Below are 9,814 nucleotides of genomic sequence, written 5' to 3'. Positions count from 1 at the left end.
GATTCCTGGGTCAGGAAGATCAGCTGGAGAAGGGATAGGCTACCCACTCCAGTATTCTTGGGCTTCCTTTGTGGCTCAGCTGGTAAAGAATCTGCCTGCAATGCAGGAGACCTGGGTTTGATCCCTGGGTTGTGAAGATCCCCTAGAGAAGGGAAAGGCTACCCACTCCAGTATTCTGGTCTGGAGAAATCCGTGGACTGTAGAGAGTCAGACATGAAGAGCGACTTTCACTAGAAAATGGTTGACATACAATAGTATGTAAGTTACATTACCAAATGACCACCATGACAAGCCCAATAACCCTCTGTAACTATACAATACAGCATTATTGACTATATTTCTTATGCTGTATACTAATTACATCTCCATGACATTTATTTTATAACTGGAAGTTTGTATCTCTTAATCCTTTTCACCTATTCTTCCCAATCCCTACCCCTTCTCCCTTAACAAATAATCATTTTTGATCGCCTTTATCCCTGTTTAAATTCATTTCAGTAAAATACACATTAAAAATAAAATCTAAATATTGACCAATAGATAATTAGATGGTTGATGGATTAAAATACTTTTTTTTTTTTCCTGCGAGACTGTTAAGGATATGTGTGGACACACAGATAAAGTATTTTGCAGGATGGAGATGTTAACTAACTTTATGACTAAATGTTAGGCTTTCTAAAGCTGTGATAGCTATTGAAGAATTTCTTCAATAGTAATTTTTCACCATCCTTGAACACAAAAGGTTCATTAACGAGTAAGCAATCTATCTTACTCAAGACTGAGAGGTGTAGGAAAATTAGGAGGCCATGGTCACATTTACTGAAAGGGTCCATTTCCATCAGGCAAAGGAGGAGAAATGCATGGCATGACCCACAGCTCATTAGACCTGGGAGGAGCCTAGAGTCATTTCATGATGGGAAACCAGGCGTAGAAGGGATAACTGATCAGTTCACCATCTCATGCCTTGTTAGAGGCAGAGCAAGAAGTAGATCTAAGAAACCCTGATTCTGAGTTCCTCTCAATACATTCTGGTGCCTTAGCAAGCCTGAAGGGCAGCAGGGAAAACCACGTGTTACAACCAGTCCCTGGTGGTTTTATTTATTTTAATGTGATTTAATTTTTAATGGGGATTCCCTGGTGGCTCAAATGGTAAAGAATCTACCTGAAATGCAGGAAATCTGAGTTCAATCCCTAGGTCGGGAAGATCCCCTGGAGAAGGGAATGGCAATCCACTCTAGTATGCTTGCTTAGAGAATTCCAGGGACAGAGGAGCCTTGTGGGCTACAGTCCATGGGGTTGCAAAGAATCAGACACAACTGAGCAACACACACACACACACAATTTTTAATAATAAATGATTGTTTCAAGTCACTCAGTTTTGGAGTGTCTTTTATCTTGAATTTACTTTAAAAAATTTGTCTGTGCCATATGGCATACAGGATCTTAGTCCCCCAACCAGGGATCGAACCCATGTGCCCTATATTGGAAGCATAGAGTCTTAGCCATTGTACCGCTAGGGATGTCCCCAGACAATGGTGTTTTTAAATGAATGCTGTATTGTTTAAGGCCACAGACCAGAACACAGACTTCAGATCTAAGGTTGTGTTAATACTTTTTTTTTCATGTTTTCCAATTGCATATTTAAAGATTAACAGTATCTGCAGCAAAGTCATCTTTCAGAGTGGTGGTAAACAGTACACAAATGCAGGGACTTCTTTGGAAGTCCACTGGTGAAGACTATTTCTACTGCAGGGTTTGCAGGTTCGATCCCTGGTCAGAGAACTAAGAACCCACATGCTGCGCTGCCCCCTTCCTCTCAAAAGCAACACACAAATACAGTAAAATCTCCCACTTACAAACCTTCAAGTTTCGAGCTTTCAAAGATGTGAACATGCATTCCTATGTCCAGGCATGTGAGTTAGTTCACATGGCTGGTGTACATTGTCCTGTGCATTCATCCTCTACAAATGGTTGTGCTTTTGTGTTCTTTACTGTACAGCACTGATAGAGTACAGTAGTGCAGTATCTTTATTTCAAACCCAGGATATTGGAAAGCAAGCATAAAAGCAGTGGTATATAGCCAATTGTGTTAGTTAGGTACATAGTCTAACTTTATTGGACTTATAGACAAATTGGACTTACGAACATGCTCTCAGAATGGAACTCAGTTGCATGTAGGGGATTTACTGTGTGTGTGTCTATAACAATAGGAATTCTTCTATTTGAGGAGTCAGCCACCAGAGGGTGGCATACATTCTTTCTTTATCCACGGAAGGTGAACATTATCTGGCCTGTTATTGATATAACTTACTGCAGGAAGGACTGGACCCCTGTCTGCTTGCTTCCCCTGCCCCTGTGTTACCTCCTGCCCTCATCTGCTGGGGTCTGGGCTGTGTCAGAGCATTCCCTCTGGTTTCCTGGTTTCCAGCCTTCCGTGGTGCTGCCAGAGAGGTATTTATGACTACATAGCTTTCTTGTTTAAAATTCTTCATGGGCATTGTCTCTTTAGGGGATTCCGTGGCATCTATTTTAGCCATTTATCACAGGAAATTGCAATGGTTTGTTTATGCGCCTGCCTTCTACACGAGCATCCTTTAAGATGAGATCTTAGTTCCATTCTTTCTTTATTTTTATTTTTGGTAGCCCAAACTCCTAGCCGGATTAAATGAAGAGTCCGTCGTCACTGAGAAACTCTACCATCCGTATAACGTTTTGACACACATAGAAGTTCACTCGCTCTCTTTACCTTGCCTCTGATTCACTTACTAGAAGACCAAGGAGGGGTCTGAAATGCTGCCTTGAGGAGCGCATTCCTCGTTACAGCGACTTGAAGAGGGTGCTGGAGTTCACCATTGCTTGAAACATACATTTATGTACTTAAAAAATTGAACATCTTAAAGGGGATTTGCTCACAGCTCACAGGAGGAAGGATATCTGGACTAGAGACTGAGGCATGTATCAGGTGGGGTGCCTGGGAGATCAGGAGGGAGCAAGACAGTTGTCCCAGGGGAGGTTTCCAACAAAACGCTTAGGTCTCGCGATCAAGGAGGAGCTGGCCTTGTTTGCACCAGCAGTGCCTCTCCTGGACCATTTTGACACCAGTGCTCTATTTTGCTAACCCTGATGGACAGGGAGGCCTGGCGTGCTGTGATTCATGGGGTCACAAAGAGTCGGACACGACTGAGCGACTGAACTGAACTGAACTGAATTAAATAATTCAGATAAATGGTCGATTAAAAAAGTTTTGGTTCTTTTTTACTTGGGAACGCACAGGCACATGATAAAAAAGAAACTCAAGTAGTACAAAAGGACAAAATAAAATTTGTTTTAAAAAGAGCAAGCAAGAATCTTTCAGTTTGTCTATTTCGTCTTCCTTAGTTTTTATTTTTCCTTATGGAAAATATGCTCCTGTCCCCAGTGTTTGAAAGTATTTTATTTTCAAAAGGATTGATCAGTTATCATCATATTTTATAAGCTTCCTGATCCGAGTTTTAAAGAGGTCCCATCTAAAATGTGGTCATGCAGTTACTCATATTTATGCACATTCTTCTCAACTCTGGGTTTACAAACCTCGTAACACACTTACCTGCATCAGCACTGAGCAGCTGGTATAGGATGTTGGCTAGAAATGAGCATGGTGGGAAAATCAGATGCCTAATTTCTGCACCAATTAGTTGCAAATGAAAGTTGGATTGAAACCCTCAGAATAACTTGAGTTTGCAACCTTTCCCTTCTCACATCTTGCTATCAAATGATGTTCAGCACGGAAAAAAAAAAATCTGGAGTTGAATAGAGGATTATTCTGTTTTGTCTAAACATAAAATCTATGCCTAGACTTAGAAAAATTTAGAAGAAAAGGTGAAAATTATTGCTACATCTAAATAGGTCCCAGTTGTAGGAGACCTTGAGATAAAAATAGTTTCAAGGAATGTTGATATTTCAAAGATGCAAATGAGACTTCTATATTTTGGATTTGATGATTACTTAATACTGACTCCATTTTGAAGATATAAAATTTTAAAGGGTGTTGACAATTTAAATATTTCTTAATGTGGTCCCTATTGCATTGTTTAAAAAGCTGTGGAAATGAAAAAAGATTATAGACTGGAAGCATGCTAAAGCTTTGGGGAAAATCTGGTGTTTCAAAGGCAGGTGATAAAAAGAATCAAGAAAATATATCTTGAGACACAAAACAAGAGAACCCATTGGAGAAAGGGATTTTTATGACAGTTTGAAGGTTCCACAGCATGTCGACCTATATAGTTGTCACTCAAGATAAAGTGTTTGTGTTGCTATGTGCAGAAAGGTGCTCGGTAAAAATTGTTGCTGGTGATGAAAAGTTTATTATGAAGAAAAAAGGAATTTTGTGGATGAAGGAAAGGAAATTTGTAAGACAATACATCCAAGTGTCTTAAATGACCTTAGAATATTTTTAAAAATATAGGTAACTGGGAACTTCCTTGGTGGTCCAGTGGTTAGAACTCTATGCTCCCAATGCAGGGGGCACAGGTTTGATACCTGTTCAGGGAACTAAGATCCTGCATGCCACATAGGATGCACAGCCAAAAAAGAGTAAAGTTAACTGAGTCTTGTAATAATGTATAATGTAAAATAATCTGAAAAAGAAAAAAAAGTATGTATAACTGAATTACTTTGCATATATCTGAAACATTGTAAATCAACTACAATACAAAATTTTTAAAAGGTATATAGATAACTGAGTAAACTATTTTATTCAAGTAAACAATAAGGATTTGAAGTGATTATCTGAGCAAATAAATTAATTCATTCTACCCCAAAACATTTCAGGTAGAAATAAAAATTGAATTTCCATAGCCTTCTGTGCTATGCTTAGTCACTCAGTTGTGTCCAGCTCTTTGCAACCCCATGGACTGCAGCCCACCAGGCTCCTCTGTCCGTGGGGATTCTCCAGGCAAGAATACTGGAGTGGGTTGCCATGCTCTCCTCCAGGGGATCTTCCCAACTCAGGGATTGAACCCAGGTCTCCTGCATTGCAAGTGGATTCTTTACCAGACTGAGTCACCAGGGAAGCCCAAGATTACTGGAGTGGGTAGCCTATCCCTCTTCAGGGGATCTACCTGACCTAGGAATCGAACTGGGGTCTCCTGCATTGCAGGCAGATTCTTTACCAGGTGAGCTACCAGGGGACCCCCAGTAGCCTTCTATTGACATACAATGTTCAGTGAGTCACCTAACCTGGTAAAAGCATGTGTTATAGATAATTGTTCAGATTATGTATTAAATATTTACTGTGATTTCTGAAGTTCACATGGTGACAAGATTTTTTTTTTTTTTTAGTTTTTAACGTGGACCATTTATAAAGCCTTAATTGAATGTGTTACAATATTGCTTCTGTTTTACATTTTTGGTTTTTTGGCTGCAAGGTATGTGGGAATCATAGCTCCCCAACCAGGGATAGAATCTGTACCCACTGCATTGTCGTAACCACCGGACCACCAGGGAAGTCGCTGTTGACTCTTCTTTTTTTTTTTTTATGCTGCTGCTAAGTCACTTCAGTCGTGTCCGACTCTGTGTGACCCCATAGACGGAAGCCCACCAGGCTCCCCCGTCCCTGGGATTCTCCAGGCAAGAACACTGGAGTGGGTTGCCATTTCCTTCTCCAATGTGTGAAAGTGAAAATTGAAAGTAAAGTCGCTCAGTCGTGTCCGACCCCTAGCGACCCCACGGACTGCAGCCTACCAGGCTCCTCCATCCATGGGATTTTCTAGGCAAGAGTACTGGAGTGGCTTGCCATTGCCTTCTCCTTCTCTTTTTTTTTATAGGTTCCCTTTAAAAAATGTATTTATTTATTTTTTGCTATGCTGGGTCTTTGTTGCTGTGAGGGCTTTTCTCTAGTTGAGAAGAGAGGGGTGGAGGTAAGGAGGGACTACTCTCCATTTGAGGAACTCAGCCTTGTATTTACAGTGGCTTCTCTTGTTGCAGAGCATGGGCTCTAAGGTGTGTGGACTTTCGTAGTTGTGGCTGCAGAGCTCTAGCGCTCAGGCTCAGTAGTCGTGGCGTGTGGTCTTTGTTGCTCTGGGGTTTGTGGGATCTTCCCAGACCAGGAATAGAACCAGTGTCTCCTGAGTGGCAGGGGGATTCCTTACCACTGAGCCAGGAGGAAAGCCCCCCACTGATTATTCTTAAATGAATGTTTTCAAGTTAGATTCCTCTACTAGGATTCCTTTCTTCCAGGGAGTATCTCTTTTATTCCAATATTTACACAAAGATAATGCCTGGCTGTTTTTCCATTTTAAGTGAACAAAGTTTGTTGGAGGGGAGTCCAGAATTAGAAAAACAAAGAATTTGAAATGCATACTCCTTCATTTGAGGATTTTTCCCTGGATTTGCTTTGCTGCCAGGGTCCAGTTGACTGATCTTTCTTACCCTCTTTTGCCTCCATGATTTTGTTTGGGGTGAAGGAGTGGAGAAGACGGTTGACCCTGAGCTGTATCTGAAGTTGGCCGTGGGGTGATGGGGGAACGGAGTGTCCTCTCCTGCTCAGGGAAGCTGCCTTTCGTTCACCATGGGACGTGGAGCCTCCGGGCACATCCTCCATGGGGCTGTTTTAATTCTCGCTGAGGTCAGAAGATTTCCTTTCCCTCAGGGTTCACAGTCATTTGCAATCTCCCAATCTTTCCACTACCTATTAGACAAACTCCCTGCCATAAACTGGACAGAACTTCAAAAGACAAAGTTCCCCACCACACGAGGTGGTGCTGGGATGACAGAGCTCCCTTCTGTGGGGAAGGGGGGCAGGGAAACCTGCCACGGGCTGGGAGCCAGTTGCCCCGCAATGTGAAGACTCTCTCAGTGACCGTCCCCACCCCAGAAGGTAGACATGTGCTTTTCTCCTTACAGAGAAAGAAGGCAGCCAGGGAAACCCAGCACAGACTCACAGGGTGAGCAGGAACATCACATAGCAGGAAGTCCAGAAAACACAGAAACAAAACTTGTGGTTTTAGACCTTGTAGAAGTGAAAGGAGAAAAAGTGGTAAGAAGGCAGAGGACTCATGCTTCCATGGAGAAAAGCAGAGGTGAGGCTGGGAAGTCAGTCAGTAATAACTTTATTCACCTTGCAATGACTGAATTAAAAACAAAAATCTGAGGGGCCCCCTTTTGTTGCCAGACAATTGTTTAGGAGCCAAAACTCCGTTAGTGAAAGACCAAGTCTCTCCTATCATGAAATTTGTGAATAAACTGAATAAAGGAGATGTGGCATATATATACAATGGAATAAAAGAATGAAATAATGCCATTTGCAGCAACAACGGTGGACCTAGAGGTTGTCATACAAAGCAAAGAAAGCCAGAAAGAGAAAGACAAATACCATACGTTATCACTTGTGTGGAATCTAAAATATGATACAAATGAACTTATCTATGAAACAGAAACAGACTCACAGACAGAGAGGACAGGCCTGTGGTTGGCAAGGGGAAGGGAGTTGGGAGAGGGATGGAGTGGGAGGTTGCGGTCAGCAGATATAAGCGATTATGTACAGAAAGGATGAACAACAAGGTCCTACTGCGTAGCACAGGGAAGTATATTCAATATTCTGTGATAAACCATAATGGAAAAGAATAGGAAAAAGAATGTGTGTATATATATATGTATAAGAATGTATATATATGTATACATATGAGTCACTTTTCTGTAGAGGAGAAATTAGCATTGTAAATGCAATATTCCAGTACTAGAGATAGATAATAACCAGGTATCTCATTAAACAAATAAACAGACCATGTAAGTTCAACTGGTAATAGGTGCTGGGAAGTAAAATAAACCAGGGACTAAAAAGTAATGTATTTGTGCTTAACTGATAAGGAATCAGGGAAGGCCTCCAGGAGGAGGTGATATTTCAACAGAGCACTTGGAATGAGGAGCAAACAAGTCATGTGTGTGATTTATTACTAAAACTAGGGAGTTCTTTTCTTTCCCTCCAGAATGGAGGTTGTCCCCAGAAGTGGGACCACAGCCCCACTTCTGGAATCACAAAGAGACCAGGGAATTAGAGATCTTCTGTAGCCATGAGGATGGAGGGGACTAATGTCAGAGTTGTGGCTAGGCTACTGGATCTGAGAAGGGGTAAAGGGGTGTCTATACCCCCCAGTTCCTGTGAAGCCGTGACCCAGATTTCAAGCTGGGGTGACGGGGTGGAGGAAAAGGTGTGGTTGGCTCTGGAGGGATAGGACATGAATTCCAGCACTGTCACTCATCAACTGGCTAACCTGGGCAAGGTATTTAACATCTCTATGTGTCAGTTTATTTATCTGGACAATGGGGTTTGAAAGGTCCTTCTGTCATAGGGTTATGGCTTAGATTAACTGAGCTAATATATATGTAGCATCCTTAGGATAGAGCCTGGCACATAATAAATTCTGTACATACGTGGCTTCTTTAAAAATTGGAGTATAACTGCTTTACAATGTTGTGTTAGTTTCTGCTGTACAGTGAAGTGGGTTGGCTCTATGTACATATACATCTACTCCTTCTTAAACCTCCCTCCCCCATTCCACCTCTCTGGTCATCAGAGCATTTAGCTGAGCTCCCTGTGCTATACAGCTGCTTCCCACTAGTTACCTGTTTTATACATGGTAGTCTATATATGTCAAACCTAATCTCACAATTCATCCCACCCTCTCTTTCCGCCAGCCCCCCTCCCACTCCATATACACATGTCTGTTCTCTACATCTGTATCTCTATTCCTGCTCTGGGAATAAGTTCTCCTGTACCATTTTTCTATATTCCACATATGAGCGATAATATACGATATTTGTTTTTCTCTTTCTTATTTCACTCTGGATGACAGTCTCTCGTTCCATCCAAGTCTCTACAGATGACCCAGTTTCCTTCCTTTTTATGTGCCCCATGGGATATAGCCCACCAGGCTCCTCTATCCATGGAATTTTCCAGGCAAGAAAACTGGAGTGGGTAGTCCTTCCCTTCACTAGGGGATCTTCTTGACCAAGGGGTTGAACCTAGATCTCCTGGATTGCAGATGGATTCTTCACCATCTGAGCCACCAGGGAAACCCCCAAATATGGAATGCTTCATGAATTTGCATGTCATCCTTGCTCAGGAGCCATGCTAGTCCTCTCTATAACATTCCAATTTTAGTATATGTGCTGCTAAAGCGAGCACTTTTATTTTTATTTATTTATTTTTTTCTGTAGTATTAAACTCTTTTTTTTTTTATTTTTTTTTTCCAGTTAAAAGTATTTTTATTAAAAAAGCACAAATGCAAAGAAATGAACAGAGGAAAATTTATGCGTCGAACCTGGACTGGTCCACTTATGATAATATACATGCTACAATTCCATTCTCCCCAATCATTCCACCTTCACCCTCTCCCACAGAGTCCCAAAAACTGTTCTAAATGCCTATGTCTCTTTTGCAGTCTCTTATACAGGATTCAGGTTACCATTTTTCTAAATTCCATATATATGCGTTAATATACAGTATTGATGTTCTTCTTTCTGGCTTACTTCACTCTGTATAATTGGCTCCAATTTCATCCACCTCATTAAAACTGATTCAAATGCATTATTTTTGATGGCTGAGAAATACTCCATTGTGTATATGTACCAAAGCTTTCTTATCCATTCATCTGCAGATGGACATCTAGGTTGCTTCCATGTCCTGGCTATTATAAACAGTGCTGCAATGAACATTGGAGTACATGTGTCTCTTTCAATTCTGGTTTCCTCGGTGTGTATGCCCAGGAGTGCGATCGCTGGATCATATGGCAGTTCTATTTCCAGTTTTCTGAGGAATCTGCACACTGTTCTCCAT

General features: G+C 41.4%; 1 non-coding gene across 1 annotated transcript; it reads right to left on the bottom strand.

Annotated features, from left to right (window-relative positions):
* Window positions 1–9,056: 9,056 nt before the first annotated feature.
* On the bottom strand, window positions 9,057–9,163 carry LOC129535507 (U6 spliceosomal RNA). The gene has a single exon (XR_008681664.2). It is a non-coding gene; the product is annotated as a U6 spliceosomal RNA (small nuclear RNA).
* Window positions 9,164–9,814: the final 651 nt, after the last annotated feature.

The sequence above is a fragment of the Moschus berezovskii genome, chromosome 15 (assembly GCF_049115385.1).
Source record: "Moschus berezovskii isolate FMDL1 chromosome 15, NW_MosBer_1.0, whole genome shotgun sequence".
In the NCBI taxonomy this organism is placed as follows: domain Eukaryota; kingdom Metazoa; phylum Chordata; class Mammalia; order Artiodactyla; family Moschidae; genus Moschus; species Moschus berezovskii.
The sequence above is the reverse complement of the archived record's forward strand: the minus strand, read 5'-3'. Positions and strand labels throughout refer to the sequence as shown.